The sequence below is a fragment of the Artibeus jamaicensis genome, unplaced genomic scaffold (genome assembly GCF_021234435.1).
Source record: "Artibeus jamaicensis isolate MK-2021 breed Jamaican fruit bat unplaced genomic scaffold, CSHL_Jam_final scaffold_474, whole genome shotgun sequence".
Lineage (NCBI taxonomy): Eukaryota > Metazoa > Chordata > Mammalia > Chiroptera > Phyllostomidae > Artibeus > Artibeus jamaicensis.
The window spans coordinates 31,433,902-31,452,170 of record NW_026522046.1 but is presented as its reverse complement, the minus strand read 5'-3'; the positions used below and the strand labels follow the sequence as shown (position 1 = coordinate 31,452,170).

The window sequence follows — 18,269 nt, the reverse complement described above, 5'->3', positions numbered from 1 at the left end:
TATTGTCATGAATCATCATTTATTTGAATTAATATATAAATGTGTCTTTGAAATCAGATGGCAATTTTTATTTTCACTTTCAAAACACCTTTTTTGTTTGTTTCTGTTCCAATTATCAGACAATTGCATCCCTGGGGTATAATGCACATGGCTGATGTCTTTAAGAATTTGTCTTTAGGATCTAGGGTGAGAGGTGGGGATAGCTGGGGTGGAGGGGAACAGTGGGGGGGGGATGGAGGCCACTGTACTTGAACAACAATAAAAGCAGATTTTAAATAAAAAATTATAACCTCCCCCCAAAATAAAAATCTGGGCTTCTTAAAGAAAAAATAATTTGTCTTTGGAATAAATATACACTGCTCTCACAAGCCCACTCTTGAATTGGTAGTAGATATAATCAATGATTTGGTTAAAATCACAAAGTTCTCAGGAACATCATGCATGGTCCTGGGTAGGCAGTTTTCCTTAGGTTGAAATGATGATTCTCTATAAAACCCTCTAATTGGCTCAAATATTTCACTCAGAATGTAGTTTTATTGGTCTTCATTTTAATATGTTTTCTCTTTTAAAAATGGAAATAAATTAAGATTATTGAAATAAATACTGTTTGGGAAATCTAAAAGAGTAAATAAAGGTATAAGTGCTCTCTAAGTAGCTAGTGGAAGGGGAGAAAATAGAGTAGCAGTGGAGGAAGTAAGAAAAGTGTAGAGTTGTTCTAATGAAAGGTCATGTGAGAAGCAATCCAAGTCCTAACTGACACGCTTTTAACTATAAGCTTTATGATTGACACTATCTCGATTAATCCTTAGTTCCTTAAATAGGTCTGTCATGGTCAGTAACCTGTTAAGCCACAGAAGTGTTCTACCTTGTTTCTTGTAATTATTCTTGAGACAAACAGAAACATGTAAAAACAAAGAAGGATCCATACTAGTAGTATTCTACAACATAACTCTTTTCCTAACATTTATTTCTTACGCTTTTTCATATTCTACTACTGTTGTTCTTTCAAGATTATTGCTAACACAATATTTGACACTAATAACAGTCATTAGATATGGATAATTATATGACTCCTTACACAAAAGGAGAAAAACAACTCTTGAGTCACCAAAAATTATAATGGTGGAAGTAAAACTTTAGAAATTATGTTCAAGTGAAGATGAGTCATTTTAATATTGTGATACACTACTTTATACTTGTCAAGTACTTTATAATTATTCAGTTATGTGTATATTATATATAAATATCCTGTTTTATTAAAATGTCCAATAAAAACCATAGGATATTCACCATATATCAATGTTGTACTTGGTGATGGACATAAAATGATGGATATTAACAGTCCTAACTATTTAGATTTTGTGATTTCCTTACCACTCTTCATGAAACAGGCAGGAAGAGTATTAACTGAAGTCCAAAGTTCAGAACTACTGAGTGTCTATGACATTCTTATTCCCAGTCCAGAGTTATATACAATATACTTACATTTCTCAAATTGCCTTCTATCTTGGAGATGCCACAAAAAGAAATTTGTATTGCTAAATATTTTACAGATGTTTCAGACTTCATCTTCTTTGGGGAGATTCAAAACTCACATTAGCACATTCATTATTCTGAGAAACAGTTTAGCAGAGAAATATTTTATGATTCAGTGAATCCCAAACTATTAATATCTATCATACTGTGTATAGTTTTGGGATGCAATAGATCATGCTTTATTTTCAAGGGCTGAGCTTGTGAATACATTTGCTTAGTCCATTAAGTGACAGATTTGTCAAACACCATTGGCCTCCTTGCTTGGCAATCACTTTGCCAGAGTAGCCCTCATTGTCATCATATGGTAACTCAGTATTGAATTAATCTTAAAACAGCAAAGTATATAAACTACTGTGCATATTGTCAGCCTTCTTTGTCTTTTTGGAAGATAAGGTCTTTCAAATTAGACTTAATATTTTTACTATTTTTTATTATTATTGGCAGAAATTTTTTTTGCATTGAGTAAACATTTTTTTATTGGTGTGCAAGTACAGTTGTCTCCATTTTCCCGCTGCCCAAAGAGGACAGGCAGAGGGCCCAGAGACATATGAAAGGATGCTCAGCATTACTAGCCATGAGAGAGATGCAAATTGAAACCATAATGAGATACCACTTCACACCAGTCAGAACGGCCATCATGAACAAAGCAACAAACGATAAGTGCTGGCAAGGTTGTGGAGAAAAGGGAATCCTAGTACATTGTTGGTGGGAATATTTTTTACTATTTAACATTAAGCAGTTAGGAATTTAATCCTTCAAATATTGTAGGATAACACAATATTTTACGACTGCATCATAAATACTAAAACTTCTAGAAAGAAATACATCCAAATAATTACATTTCAATTTCTTCTCCATGTGGGTGGATGAGAAGAACCTATGTTGTGGAATAGTGTTATGCCTTACTATATATAACTTTATTCAGTAAACCCCTCCAGATGTTGCTCTCATGAAATCTCTAAAAACACCACCCAGGCCAAAAGCATATCCAAAAAAGTTTCCTCTTGTCTCCTGTAGTAACTGTGTGTGCATATGTAGTTAGAACATTTAACATATGATCTACCCTCAGCAAATTTATAGTATACAGTACAGTACTATTAGCTACGAGTACTAGTAGGTTTCCAGACTTATTTATTTTGCATAACTGAAATTTTGTAGTCTTTGGCCATCAGCGCCACATTTTTCCCTCCACCAACCCCTGGCAGTCACCATTCTACTCTCCCCTTCTATGAGTGTGATATTTTAGATTCCATATGTAAATGAGATCACACAGTATTTGCTTTTCTGAGTCTAGCTTATTTTACTTAGTATAATGACATTCAGGTGCATATCTATATTGGTACAAATAGCAAGATATTTTTTTAAGGCTGGATAATATTCCATTGTATGTATGTACCACATTTCTATATCTAGTCATCTGTTGAACATTTAACTTGCTTCCGTCACTTGGCTATTGTGAATAAGGCTGCAATGAACATGGAGGTGCAGATATCTCTCTGAGATCCTAATTCCAGTTTTTTGGGGGCAAATACCTAGAAATGGTATTGCTGGATTGTATTGCAGTTCTATTTTAAATATTTTGAGGGATCTCCATGTTGTTCTCCACAATGGCTGTATCGATTTATATCTTGCCAAAAGTTTGCCAGACTTCCCTTCATCCACATCCTTGCTAACAATTATTCACTTACACATTTTAGTAAGAGCCATTCTAGAAGTTGTGAAGTCATAGCTTTGATTTCCATTTCTCTGCTGGTCAGTGATGCTGAACATTTTTTCTCATTTACCTCTTGGGTATTTGTATGTTTTCTTTGGAGAATTGTATATTCAGGTCATTTGCTAATTTTTAAAACCTAGTTATTTATTTATTTTGGTGTTGAGTTGTAAGAGGTTTTTTTATATATATTTTGAATACTAACTCATTGTCAGATACATAATTTGCAAACATTTCATTCCATTGTGTAGAGTGTCTTTACACTTTGTTGACGTGATTTTTTCCTTGCCTTAGAGAAGTGTTTTAGTTTGACATAGTCCCATTTGTATATTTTTGCTTTTGTTGCCTCTGCTGTCGGTGTCATGTCCAAAAATACCATTGCCAAACCCAATGTCAAGGAGCTTTTTCATTATGTTTTATAGCTTCAGGTTTTACAGTTAAAATTGATTTATTAATCAATTTTGAGTTGTTTTAGTATAAGATAAGGTCCCAACTTTATTTTTTATTGTTTTTGCAAGTGAATATCCAAGCTTTTAAAACACCATTTATTGAAGAGGCTATTTTTTCACCGTTTTGTAGTCTTGACACTCTTGTTGATGATTAGCTGACTATATATGTGTGAGTTTATTTCTGGGCTCCCTATTCTGTTCCATTGACTTATGTATCTGTTTTTCTGCTAGTATTATGTGGCTTTGATTATTGTAGCTTTGTAATATAGTTTGAAATCAGGAAGCTCGGTACTTCCTGCTTTTTTTTCATGATATTGCTTTTCATATCTGGGATCTTTTGTAACGCCATATGAATTTTAGTATTTTTTTTATTTTTGTAAAAATTACCATTGGAATTTTGATAGGAATTTCACTGTATCTGTAGACCGCTTTGGGTAGTATGGACAGTTAGACAATATTATTTCTTTCCATCCATGAACATCATTTTTTTTCATTTATTTGTGTCTTCTTCACTTTCTTTCATCAATGTTTTATAGTTTTCAGTGTACAGATCTTTAACTCCCTTGGTTAAATTTATGCCTAAGTATTTTATTTATTTTTTAATTTCAGCAATTCAAATAATCTTTCTCCTGGACTATAAGGATTCTACTGAGAAATCAACTGATAGCCTTATGGGGATTCTGTTTAAATTACAAGATCTTTTCTGTTTATGCTTTCTTTTTAAAAAACATTTTTAAAATTATCGTTCAAGTATAGTTGTCTCCATTTGCTCTACCCCACTCCTCCCCACCCCAGCCATCTCCACTTCCCACTCTTGACCCCACTCTTCTTAGGTTTTGTCCGTGTGTCCTTTGCAGATGTTCTTGAAAACCTTTTCCTCTTTTCCTCCCATTATTCCTTCCCACCTCTCCTCTGGTTACTGTCAGTTTGTTCTTAATTTCAATGTCTGTGTTTATTTTTTGCTTGCTTTATTTGTTTCATTTCTAGATGAGATCATATGGTATTTGTCTTTTACTGTCTGGCTTATTTCACTTAACATAATGCTCTCCAGTATTTCATTGTTTTTTTCTGTATTGTAAATGAGATTTTTTATTTCTTTTGCAAGTAGTTTATTGTTAGAGCATTAAAATGCAACTGATTTTTATATATTAAATTTGTATTCTGTAACAATACTCAAGCTGTTTATTACTTTTAACATTTTTTTTCCTTTTTCTGGTGGAGTTTTTAGCATTTCCTATATATAAGATCATGCCATTTACTGACAGAGACAGTTTTACTTCTTCGTTTCCAATTTCAGCACCTTTTACTTTTTGGAAACACAGTATATGGGAATTTATGGGATGCAGCTAAAGCAGTTCTAAGAGGAAAGTTTATAGAGATAAATGTCTACATTAAGATAAAAGAGAGATCTCTAATGAACAACCTAAGTTTACACCTCAAGGAACTAGAAAAAGAACAAACTCATCCCCAAGCTAGCAGAAGAAAGGAAATCATAAAGACTAGAACAAAAATAAGTAACAAAGAGACTAAAAACAATAGAAAAGATCAATAAAACTAGTAGCTGGATTTTCCTTTAAAAAGATTTTAAAAAATTGAAAAGATTTTATCTAGGCTAAGAAGAAATGAGATTGAAATAAATAAAATTAGAAGTGAAAGACGATACCTTATAACTGACACTACAGAAATACAAAGGACTGTATGAGATTACTGTGAACAATAACATGCCAATAAATGCGGTAACTTAGAAAATGAATTCCTAAATACATATAACCTATCAAGACTGAATCATGAAGGAGTTGAAAATCTGGATAGACCAATTTTGAGTAAGGAGATTGAGTAAGTAATCAAACAGAAATAAAATCCTAAGACCAGATGGTTTTATTGGTGGATTCTATAAGATATTTAAAGAAGAATAAATCTAATGTTTCTCAAAGTCTTCTAAAATTTTTTAGAAATTTTTAGTCTTTTAAAATTCACTCCCCTCTCCCCTCTGGTCACCGTCAGCCTGTTCTCTGTTTCGGTGTGTTTGGTTATATTTTGCTTGCTTGTTTGTTTTGTTGTTTAGGTTCTTTAAAGAAGAGGAAGCACTTCCAAATGCATTTTACAAAGCTATCGTTACCCTGATACCAAAGCCAGACAAGGACATTACAAAAAATTAAATTACATACTTTCTATAAAAATTACTTTGAATGATGATAACCAACATATTGCCCAAAATCACATTTGATACTTTTAGTCTTTACATATAACCTTTGAAAACAGCTTGCCGAAAAATCCAATTATTATCTATTGGACTGATACTGTGATTGAATATAATATTTGAAATATCCTAAATGATCAAGTAGCATGAAATAACTAGTTTATTAGAAACTTAGAAAAAATATGAGTAAATAATTTGGAAAGAGAGACTCTCTAGTTGTCCTGAAAGTCCAGGATTAAAAAAAAATGTATTGCCTTGGAGAAAATAGACCAAGATTTACAGGACAAATCTGCTGTTTTCTGGGCATGCAGTGTTAAATGATTAATCTCCTTCACCACTTCAAACCCAAGTTTCCTTATCTGTAAAATGTAGATATTAATACAACTCCCTTAAAGCAGAAATACTACCAAAAAATCATGTTAACTGTGTAAAACATTTTGTAATCTGAAAATTACCACACTTTTAAGGTCATTCTGTTAAATAAGCACAGCCAGGGAGTTTCACCAAATTACTCCACAGAAGTTATTCTGCCTCTGAATAGGTGAAGAGATAATGGCAATTTTCTAGTAAAAGGATCTTTTAAGGACAGATAATGATACACTGAGGTATCCCAAACAAAACAAAAACCCTGGTTTAACTCAATAGAAATGTATATATTGTTCAAGCTATATACCTAACCAAGGTCAGCAGAGGCCCATGCTATGCATAATTTTCAGGGACTGGGTTTATGGCCAGTATGGCATCTCAGAAAAGATCTTCTGGGGTGTCAGCAGGAAAGAAAAACTGGAGAATCATAGGTGGGCTTTTGACTGTTTGAGCTGTTCACAGATCCACTGGCTTTTAATTGTAATAGGGCTAGGAAGTATAGTGGAGCAAATGGACTTTGGCAAGCATTACTGTTGCTACTGTGGTATTTAATTAACTTGAAAGAGAGAGAGAGATAGAGGGAGAGAACAAGAGAGAGGAAAAGAGGAAAAGGAGGAGAATGGGAAAGAGGAGAAACAAGGAGGGAAGTTTCTAATAACATTCAAAATTACATTGTAATTTGGTCATTCTTTGATTTCTCCAACATCAACTGAGTGTCCAATAATTCAATTCAATTCTGACACTTACTGTCTGGAGTAAGCACAGTCTCCACCAATGAAGAGCTTACTGCCATGAGACCGCCCTCACTACGGACACTATTTGCAAGTTCTAGGGCCACTTGGACTTCTCCCCAAGCAGCTATAAATTTGAGAGTTGCCACAACACCCTCTTGAAGTTTGATAATTCACTAGAAAAACTCACAGAACTCAGGGAAACATTTTACTTATATTTCCTGATTTATTGTAATTAATACACTTCAGGAATAGCCAAGGGGAAGAGGTGTCTAAGGCAATACCTAGGGGAGTAGATTGGTGCCTGCAACTTCCATGTCCTCTTGAGACACATGACCTTTCAAAGCACATCAGTGTGTTATCAGCTCAGAAGCTCTTTGAACACCATCACTTAGAGGTTTTTATGGAAGTTTCAAAACACAAGCGTGGTTGAACAGATTATTGACCATTCGTAATTAACTTAATCTCCAGGCCTTCCTCCCTTCCTGTAGGCAGGGCTGAAATTTCTAACTCTGTAAGCATACCTAGGTCTTGATCATGACCAGCCTCGGTCCTGACTATCCAGTGGACCACAGTCAAAGCCATATTACTAGCATACAAAAGACATTCCTATCCCTCAGCAGATTTCAAGACTTTTAGGAACAATGGCACCAGGGCAGTGACCCAATATGTGTGTATATATTTTTATTATACCAAATATTTTAAAACAAGTAGACTCACACCATATACGAAAACTAACTGAAAATGGACCAAAGACTTAACTGTTGGAGTTAAAACTATAAAACTCTTAGGAAACAACCTGGGCACAGCTCTTTCTAAACTTGGATTGGACAATAGTTTCTTGAACATGATGCCAAAAGCACAAGCAGCAACAAAAAATTGAATATCATCAAAAATAAAAACTTTTGGGTGCCAAAGGACACGATCAAGGAAGTGAGATGACATGAAATATCCACAGAATTGGAGAAATTTTGCAAATCCTGTACTTGGTAAGGGACTGATATCTACAATACACAAAGAACTCTTATACTTCAATCATGAAAAGAAAAAGATGTCAATTAAAAATGGGCAAAATATCTGAATAGGCATTCTGTAAAGATGATACACTAATGGGCAATTCACACATGAATAGATGCTTAACACTATTAGCCATCAAGGAAACACAAATCAAAACTGAGGTGATGTGTCACTTCACACCCATTCAGTGACTTGTAATCAAAAAGAAAGTGCCAGTGAATATCTTAAGAAATTGGACCCTTTATACATTGCTGGTGGGAAAAAATGTTAAAAAAGTAAAATGATACCATCTAATAGTTCCTCCAAAGGAACTGTTAACATAGTTTTTTTAGCTTTAACATAGTTAATATAGTTTCCTTTACTTAACATAGTTCCATAGTCTTAAAACAGTTACTATGTGACCCAGTAATTCTTCTTGTTTGTATATACTCAAGATAAATAAAAAATACATCTGTACAAACACTTGTCCATGAATAACCATAAGTATTTATAATAGCTAAAAAGGGTAAGGGACCCAAATGTCCATTGACTGATTCATTATGTGGTATAGCCATAAAATAGAATACTATTAGGCTATGAAAAAGAAAGAAGATAGGCTCCAAACAATGATTGAAAAACAGAGGAAAAGGTAGGATAAGCAGAGGGGTTTTACTTTGTACAAATTACAGAGGTATAGAAGAGGGTATTTGGTGGATATTTTCAGATTAGCCAGAACTCATCATATTTGATGGACTAGCTAGAGATTTTGGGATGTTCCATATATTCTGGGTTAGAAAATACTTTGCATTTATCATGTATGGAAAGCTACAACCCAAATAATCTATTGCTGTTTAGTGAATCGCCCTATTCTACCAATTCCTTATGAGCAAAACTGCTCTTTGGCCCAGGAACATACCACTTGAAGTGCTTTACACTTTGTGGTGCCTACCTTTTTGCTTCTGAGTTCAATAAAACATTTTGATTATAGCTGGTTTCTCCTAAAGTATTTTTATTTGCAAATTTGTAAGTAGCAACTTGCCTTCCAAATATTTCACAGTAATTTAAGTTTACCACTTGACATTAGAAGCAGTTAAACCTTACTAGGAGATAGCCAGCTCTCTGAAAATGTGTTTTTGTAGAGAACAATCTGTTTCTTAGACATAACCACAATCTGTTTGTCTGCAGTCATTTCCTCACAGAAAAAGGTTCATTTCAGACAATGCAACAATAGCTATTTAAAGTAAATACGATTAGTATTAGGGGTTAAACTATTTACAAACCTACAAATAAATGGGATGTTTACAGCAGTTAGAAGCAGCAAAAACAATATACACCTATACACACATATTAGATTTTCAGTACTCTGAATATTTCCAAATATATTATTTAATTTACTTTGAAAATTTTTTCTTTTTAGACTAAATATCCTGAATATTTATAGCCTGAGGATGTCAAGTGGGTGTCACAAATCATCATGATTATGAGCATCAATATGTCTTGGAGCAGGAATTTGTACAGGCCTATGGCACCAAAGCAGATTTTGTAAGAAATATGTTGTCTGGATGTCATGACTTCTTATTCAACTTTCAAATAATTGCAGTAGAATGTACACATTATAGAATGAACTCAGCCAGAGGCTGAGAAAGTCTCTGCCCTCCCCATGGTGCCTGTGCTCCCAGCTGTCCTGAAGATTCCATTTCGCTCAGGTCAAGTTCCTAGGAACATCTTCTGAGACTTGAGTTGCTTGGCATTGAGAGATCTGTCATGCCTGGACAACTGATTTCTCTTCCATGTCAGAATTTAACATTAAGAATACATGCATACTCTACAAAGAGCAGAGGAGATATTTAAAATAAATATTTAATCACAATGCCAGTCTTTTGTCTTACTTGCATGCATAATTGAGAATGAGTATTTGGATAATTTTTAAAGTATGTTAGACTATGAATGGCTTTGCTGTCTCAGATGAATAAACCTAAACTGTACTAAATTTCTGGTCAAAAACTTTAGGAAATATATTAAAGACTATACTCTATATTTCTAAATTGGACTTGGAATATGTTACAGTAATTTCTAAGTAAAAAGAGAGGTTTTGAACAATCAAATTTTGTTTTATAAGGACCAAGGAAAACTGGAGAGGTTTTGTTTTAGTTTTTATATACAAAAAGATTAAAAACAAAAGGATCTTTACTGTATGGAAATGCAAAATATCTAAATTCACATCATGGGAGATTCCTATGATGAAGTCGGAGTTGAAAATATAGTTGCTAGGCAAAAAAATAAACATTGAAATCACCTTGTGATGAAAGATGAGCTAGCTGCCATAAGAGTACTCTCTTAAGATTATTATACAGCAGTCCTATCTTCCTCTCTGGCCTTCAGAGGGAAACCAAGAATGAAATATGTTCTAATCTTCCAATTTGTATTGAGTATAACACGCCAAAATTATAATTATGGTGGAAGAAACATTAAAAACAACAGCTAGGTATCAAATCAACAGTGTCTCTCTGAAAAGTACTGACCAGAGTCTGTGACTTCAGCAGGGAAAAGCAGAGATGGGAGAGCATTTGAGGGAAAATGAGATAATTTTTATTACCTCTGCCTTCACAGAAGCTCTTTATTAGAATTTCATTCAAAAGAGAATATATGAAAACCAATAAGACTACAATCTTCTGGAAATATTTTAACACTGCCCAGTAAAATTTCTACAAGATCAAAAAGCAATTTGTCTTATACAAAAATATGATAATAAGCAAATGTTTAATGAAATTTATAACATCAGTCATCATACCTGAGTCAGTGAGGGAGGAGAAATAACAGCCTTCCTCCTGGCAAGAGGAATTAACTAAGATGACTTAACTCAAATCCTGCAGTCTGAGGAGATAGCTAATGTTTAAACAGGACTTTTCTCAAGAACTAAAAGCATGAGGGTATATCATACTGTGTGGTGGAATATTTAGTCCTGGTTATCAATAATTATTTTCATTAATTTGTATATATCAATAGATGGTTAAACATAATCTATTCAAACAGAATACTGATAATTTAACCAGGCTAAAGCAATTTCTTAGTTTTGTCAATTCAGTACCTACTGTGTAAATGGAGTGAAGTGCTCAATTGGACCTACCCCTGAAGCAGTAGAATGTCAGAGTGGACCAGGGAAGTGTAGGTACTGTTCTGGAATGGAGTGGGGTATGGCAGAGTAGAATACAGGCAATTAATTACTTAAACATAGGCAAGATCAGCCCTAATGTATGCGGAGTCTAAGGCAAGAGTACAAATGGGCCCATATATTCATTATATCTAAATATTTAAAAGTTAAATTTTTCATAACTGTCAAAATGTTTTATTATTTACAGCTAAATAGTAAGCTAAAAAATGCTTAAATCTATGGTTTTTGCATGACTAAATCAGCCAAATACCAGAGAGAGCTAAATTTAATTATTAATGTATATGGTTGGATATTCTGTTGATTGGCTGACACTCTCTGGGTAAATGTAAAATAAACACATGTGACTCATGAATTATTTTATATGTATTCTATAAATTCATTTGGATCTTTGTTTTAGAGAAATGAATTGTGTGATTATAAATAAGATTTTCATATAGTTTGTGTTCTAATGACATCTAAAGATGTAAAGAACTAACATAATAACATTTAATCATTTTCAGAGCTCATGATAATTGAATTATTTTCATTGGGAAATATACTATATATTTAAGCAAATGGAAAAAATTAAATTAAAACAAATTTTCTTGTATTTGTGCTTTAGAAAGTTTTTTTTCTCTAAAATACTCAATATTATCTACCAAAATAATGGGAAGAATACAAAGTATACTGAATGAATATTATAATTTGAAGTCTAGGTTTATATACAGCTGAATTATTAAATTTAACTTTTAAAAATCCACTTGTCTTACTAAATTATTTTACAAAACTAAAACTATTCATAACTATAACATTCAGTAGTAGTTCAGATAGCCACATAGAGAATAACCTTATATGTCACATAAAACTACTGCAAATATTATGCTTCCATGTGAATACTTCCCATACTATAAATTGGAACCTGAGAAATCTTTTTAGATAAGAATTTGTTGTTGTCATGCCATCCGAGAGAAGAATTTGGTAAGTTCCTTTGTGTTTTTCTGTTGCTGAGGTGTTTCAGATGATCACATCCTCCCCAAACTTTGAGTCAGCGCTTGTCCAGCAGCCTTCAATCATGGCTTTGGATAAATCGTGCACAAGAAAATATGTGGAAAAGCGTTTGCCTGGGGTCTAAGCAGCATGCAGTCCAGAGAGTGGATGTTCAGCTTGTAGGTTGTGTTGTGCCAGAAGCAGAGGAACCCATGTATTCTTTAACAATTTTATTTTTGTGGCTCTGTGACATATGTCCTGATGAAGTACTGGGCAAGGCCCACTGTTGTCCAGGCTGAATTTAGGGTGGCAGTGATGATAGGACCTGGAGTCAGACTGCCCACATTCATTAGAGGGACATACCACTTTTCTTATGTGCCTCTGCAGATCCTTCCAGCCATACATTCCCCAGAGCCCTTAGCTGCCATCCCAGACATTCCATCCCAAGCCATTGCTGCTGCAATGATCCACGCATGGGCTCCAAATGGTTTCAGAGGGAGGCAAATCAACTCCACCCTGAGCCATTCCCCTGCAGTGTCTTTGGTGCCTCTACTATACGTCTGTTGATGAAAAACCATAAAAAGCCAGGAGATCATTTTGACAACCGTGCTTGCCCAATCCAAAAGTAAAGTCAGAAAAATATTTAACCAATGGGACACACAAACCCATGAATACTCCTTCCTTTGTCTCTCCTTCAATGGATAGACAGTCCTGAGATGCATTCATTATGAGGTCTGCCAGAAGATGACCCTGAGAGAGCCAGAACACTTGAACTTGAAAATATATGATCTTATGTAAATGAACTTGTGTCTCATTTTTCTCATATGGAAATAGGTAATGATAGTATTAATCTCTTGGAATAATTGTACTGACCAAAGGCATTTATATGTAAAAAATACTTAGAACATTTCCTGACACGCTTTTGTAGAAAGTAGAACCTGAGAGAAAATATTTTTACATTTTCTTTTCCCAGTTCTGAATTTTTCAAATAGACAGCGATCCTTTTGGTTTCATCACTATGTTTTCATTCATCTACATATGTTGAGCATAACCCTTCGAGCAGTCACTACACTATGTACTAGTGATTTGGATAAAGAACATGGTTCTTCTATAACACAAGCTCAGAGCCTTGTGGGGAAGGCACAAAAATTTAAAACAAACAATAAATACTGACAGGGATATTAACTACACCATGAAGCAGAAATTAGTTACCTGAAACAAGCAGCTTGAAAGCTCATTTTAGATGAAACTATAGCTTAGCCAAATTTTGAATGGCACAGGATAGTTAAGTGGGATAAGTTAAACATTGAGATCATTTCAGAGAGAAAGCAATGAATGCACAAGTATTCACATAGAAGAGTACATTTAGATATTATAAGCAGTTCTACATTTTTATATTTAAATCTCAAAGTGTGAAGAAGGAAGATACCACTGAAAAGTAGCAAGGACAACATCGTGAGCAGTTATGCAAAATATCTTAAGATGTTAGTTTTTATCCTGAAGGCATTCAGGAGCCATAGAAAGAGCTTGGGCAGAAACAATAGACTTACAGAAAAAAACACTCTAGATGGTAGAATAATGGGGGGGGGATCAGAGAAGGTTGAATTCAGTAACTCATACTAAAAACATTACCTGAACCCAAGGAGTGGCAAAGATGGTGGGGATGGAAGGAGTGAAACAGACATATAGGTAAACAAATAAATATATGACTGAAGATAGGGAGTTAGATAATTAAATATTTACAATAGGCATTATAGATTAGTTATATGTATAGATAAGTGTATGTAAAATACCATATGATCTCACCACATATATATGTAAATATATAGTCATATTTATATAGACATGTATAGCAACTTACAGAGTGATGGATTGAGAGAGAGATTTCCACACCATTCTCAGATCTCAGTTCAGAAGTGATGGAAGATGGTACCAAAAACCAATATAAGGCACATGAGAGGAGGAGTGCTTAGCGATGGAGGTTGAAGTGTGTATGACAAGTTCAGTTTCGAATGTTTTAAATGTGAGAGGTCTGTGTGACAATCAAAAGCAGATACCCAGCATTCTGGAGCAGTGCAGGTTGCATTGATTTTCTGGTGAGAGAAAGCAGGAAAAAAAGGAGTTTAAAAATATCAAGTGCTTTGAAGAAAATGTGTTCTCTTGAAAATGTTTTTATAAACATTAATATTGATATACAACTAAACAGAAATAAATACTAAATATTTAGTTTCTTTGACTATATACTCAGCTAAGAAATTCAAGTTTGCTTTGTTTTCATTAATTTTTTCTAACATTCATCAAAGTGAGAAGAGGGAAATAATTACAAAATATAATAAACAATGATCTGAATTACACATAGCAAAAATATAACAGTTGACAGTTTCTGTATATTTGGGGCACTGCGGTAAACAGCATGGAATTTCCTAAAAAATAAAAAATCCAAAAAACGAACTAAAGATGGAACTGGCTTTCTATCCAGCAATCCCACTGCTGGGACTATACCCTAGGAACACTGAAACAATTCAGAAGAACCCATGCACCTCAGTGTTCATAGCAGCAATATTTAAAATAACCAAGAGCTGGAAGCACCCTAAGTGCCCATCAGTAAATAAGTAGATCAAAAAACTGGTACATTTACATACTGAAATGCTATACAACAGAAAGCACAACTCCTACCCTTCATGACAGCATAGATGGAAATGGAGAGCATTATGCTAATCAGGGGTGTCAAACTCATTTTTCACTGGGGGCCACATCAGCCTTGTAGTTGATTTCAAATGACCAAGTGTAATTTTAGAACTGTATGAATGTAACTGCTCCTTAACAGTTAAGCAAGAGCTCAGCGCTGCTACCAGGTAGTACTGGTCCAGATAATAGAAGGTGGAGGCATGGATGCAGCCTGTGGACTTTGTGTTTGCCACCTGTGTGCTAAGTGAAATAAGCCAGGTGGTAAAAGACAAATACCATATGATCTCACCTATAAATAGAACCTAATGAACAAAACCAGCAAGCAAGCAAAATAGAACCAGAGACTTGGAAATAAAGAACAAATGGACAGACACCTTAGGGGAGCGGATGGGGTGAGGATAATGGGGGAAAGAAGGAGGGACAAGCAAGGGAACAGGAATGAAGGACTGGTGGACAGAAACAATGGGGGGATTGACTGTGGGAGTGGGGAGATGGGGTAGGGTGAACAGTGGGGAAAAAGGTGGGACAACTATAACTGAACAAACAATAAATAAAAATATGTTAATGTTAGGTATCATATGATAAATATGTCAAAATAATTGGAGACAGATAACGTTCTGGTAGTTGCTACTACATAGATCCTTCAGGAAAGGCTTCTTAGGAAGTGATATTTAGGCAGAAATCCAGGAAAGGAACCTGTCATGTAAGGACAGGGGAATGTTGCATAGAGAGAATAGTGTCATACAGACTATTGAACTGAAAAATCTCTACAAACCATACTATTCTATAAAAACCATCCCCCCACAAGTAAATTCTTAGCTATCAAATTATTTTAGTAGCATGGCTTCTAGAAACTGAAGCATGTGCTTGAAAATAAAATTCAGCTTCTTAATCACTAAAGTATTGAATACTTGGGCAAAGACCAACTTAGAACTGAACTGGTTGAAACTGAATACTTTGGTTAATTACAAAAATGTCAGAGTTCCAATGGACTGTGGCATGGAAGTCACCCATGGACCTCATAGACAAACTTGTAGTACCTATGGCTACTGAACTGTCTCAACAGTGTAGGGAAATACAAATTTAATATATTTAAGACATACAATTTTATATCTGAGAGGATATGCCACAGATTTCATTTAATCTGTATCAAAACCAGAGAATTATTATTAAATCATAATAAAACTCTATGTCCTGTATAAAGTCTGACTCATACACATGCAGTATAAAAATGAAATCTATTACAGCCACAAATTTATGGCAGCCAAATGAACTGGCTATTTGAAAATGTGAATTTTCAGGGCTGCCATTTTCTTTGGCAGGGATGGATTGCTTCTAAAATAAACCCCAGTGAACAATCTTCCCCATTAATTACATGTGTAACCACCAGCTGTTAGTTCAAATTAAGGCCTATTTTCTACCAGTTTTCCATGCCCCTATCCCATAATCACCAAAATAACTGGAAATAATTTAACAAGGATAATAGTAGGAAGATTCTTATATACAAAAACTGTGAACATAACTCCAAATAGCGGTACAGGATAAGCTACACTCTTCTAACACCTACTCAGTTGGACAGCTAAGACATTAAAATGCATGTAATACAATATTCAGCACATTGTGGGTTTTGTTAAATGGACTAGTAACATGAAAAGCACACGATAGTTTTTTAAATTTTAAGTACACTTTATTTTAAATACATAAATGAAGAGCTTTTGTTAAGTATATTTCACTGATTAAGTTATTATAATTGTCCCTTTTTTTCTCCCCATTATCACCCTCCACTCTGCACCCCTTCTCCCTCCAGCATTCCCCACTCCCACCTTAGGTCAACTTCATCGGTCGTACATATAAGTTCTTTGGCTTATCTGTTTTCTATTTAACCTCCTCCTGTCTATCTTATACCTGCCATCTGGGCTTCTTATTCCCTGTACCTTTCTCCCCATTCTCCCTGTACCCCTGCCCTCTATCAGGTGATTTTTCAGAAGAAACTTTATAGGCAAGAAGAGACTGGAAAAAAGTATTCAAAGTCATGAAAGGCAAAAATCTACATCCAAGATTACTCTATCCAGAAAAGCTTTCATTTAGAATGGAAGGGCAGATAAAGTGCTTCTCAGATAAGGTCAAGTTAAAGGAGTTCATTATCACTAAGCCATTATTCTATGAAATGTTAAAGGGACTTATCTAAAAAAAAAGTAGATCAGAACTATGAATAATAAAATGACAACTCACAACTATCAACAACTGAAACTTAAAACAAACAAACAAACACAAACTAATTAAACAAATAGAACAGGAACAGAATCACAGAAAAGAGCTTTTAATCAAATGAACTTCATTTGAAATACTTGGGACCAATTCCTATAAACTTAACTAAAGATGGTGTAGTCTTTTAATGACTCAGCAATCACAGACATGTTTAGAAGCAAAGTCAGTATATTTACATAGATATTGACCATTGCAAAGTTAGAGATAATGAAAATCAAATGATCTGTGTCTTAGATTTATTTTAATGTGAGAGGTAGCAGCAATATATATCACCAGTGTATTGTAAAAAAACTTGATCCCCAAATGTATATCTATCCCCACTCACAAAAGTAGCTTTGAGTTTTTATACATTTTGTTGCTATTTTTTCCTTAAAAATGACTTGTATGGCCTATAATAATTTTAGATCAGATTCTCATTCTCACCAATTCCTGGTTTTTTTGGAGTCCTCCTGGGTTAAATCTTTACTTCCAAATTCTTCCCAGAAAACTTCTATCCTCTTCTCAACTTCAGATTTTGTCATAGTTTTAGCTAACACATAATATCTTGTACATACAAGACACTGTTCTTTGTATACCTTGACTTACATATATGTAACCCATATTAATGCACTGAACCCTCGTTTAGATTATTAAAAGCAAATGTATTATTATCATCCCTATTTTATAGATGAGAAAATTAAGAAATAAGTAAGTGTTACAAATTGGAAGTGGGTGGTAAAAAAAAAAGTTTGAAAAGGGGCAAATGGCTCCTGAGTCCTGCTTTTGGCTTCTACATTCTACTAGTCTACCATCTCTTTCCGACCCTCATATTTGCATATGGTACTGCATTATTATCCTTTACATCATGATTTCCTCTTTTATATGAGGGGTTCATAACAAAAATTACACATTTTAAGTCTTTGTCTTCAGAGGCAATTATGATATTTAGTATTGTATAGACATGCAAAAATAAATATTGAATAAATGAATCATAACTGACTGGAATAGGCACTCCTGTCAAAGATACCTAGTTATAAGCTTTCCTTCTTCTTTTCAAAAAAATATATTTTATTGATTATGCCATTAAAGTTGTTCTATTTCCCCCTTCATTCCCCTCCACCCTGCATACCCCTCCCCCACCATTTCCCCCTTTAGTTTATGACCATGTGTCTCAAGTTCTTTAGATTCTATATTTCCCCTACTATTC

The 18,269-nt window shown here is 34.2% G+C and overlaps 1 long non-coding RNA gene across 1 annotated transcript in view; it reads right to left on the bottom strand.

Annotated features, from left to right (window-relative positions):
* The window catches only part of LOC128626276 (uncharacterized), a 41,165-nt gene extending 27,001 nt beyond the window's left edge, over positions 1-14,164 (bottom strand). The window contains exon 1 of the long non-coding RNA XR_008390197.1: positions 13,989-14,164. This is a non-coding gene — a long non-coding RNA (uncharacterized LOC128626276). The remainder of the gene's footprint in view (positions 1-13,988) is intronic.
* Between the last annotated feature and the right edge of the window lie 4,105 nt (positions 14,165-18,269).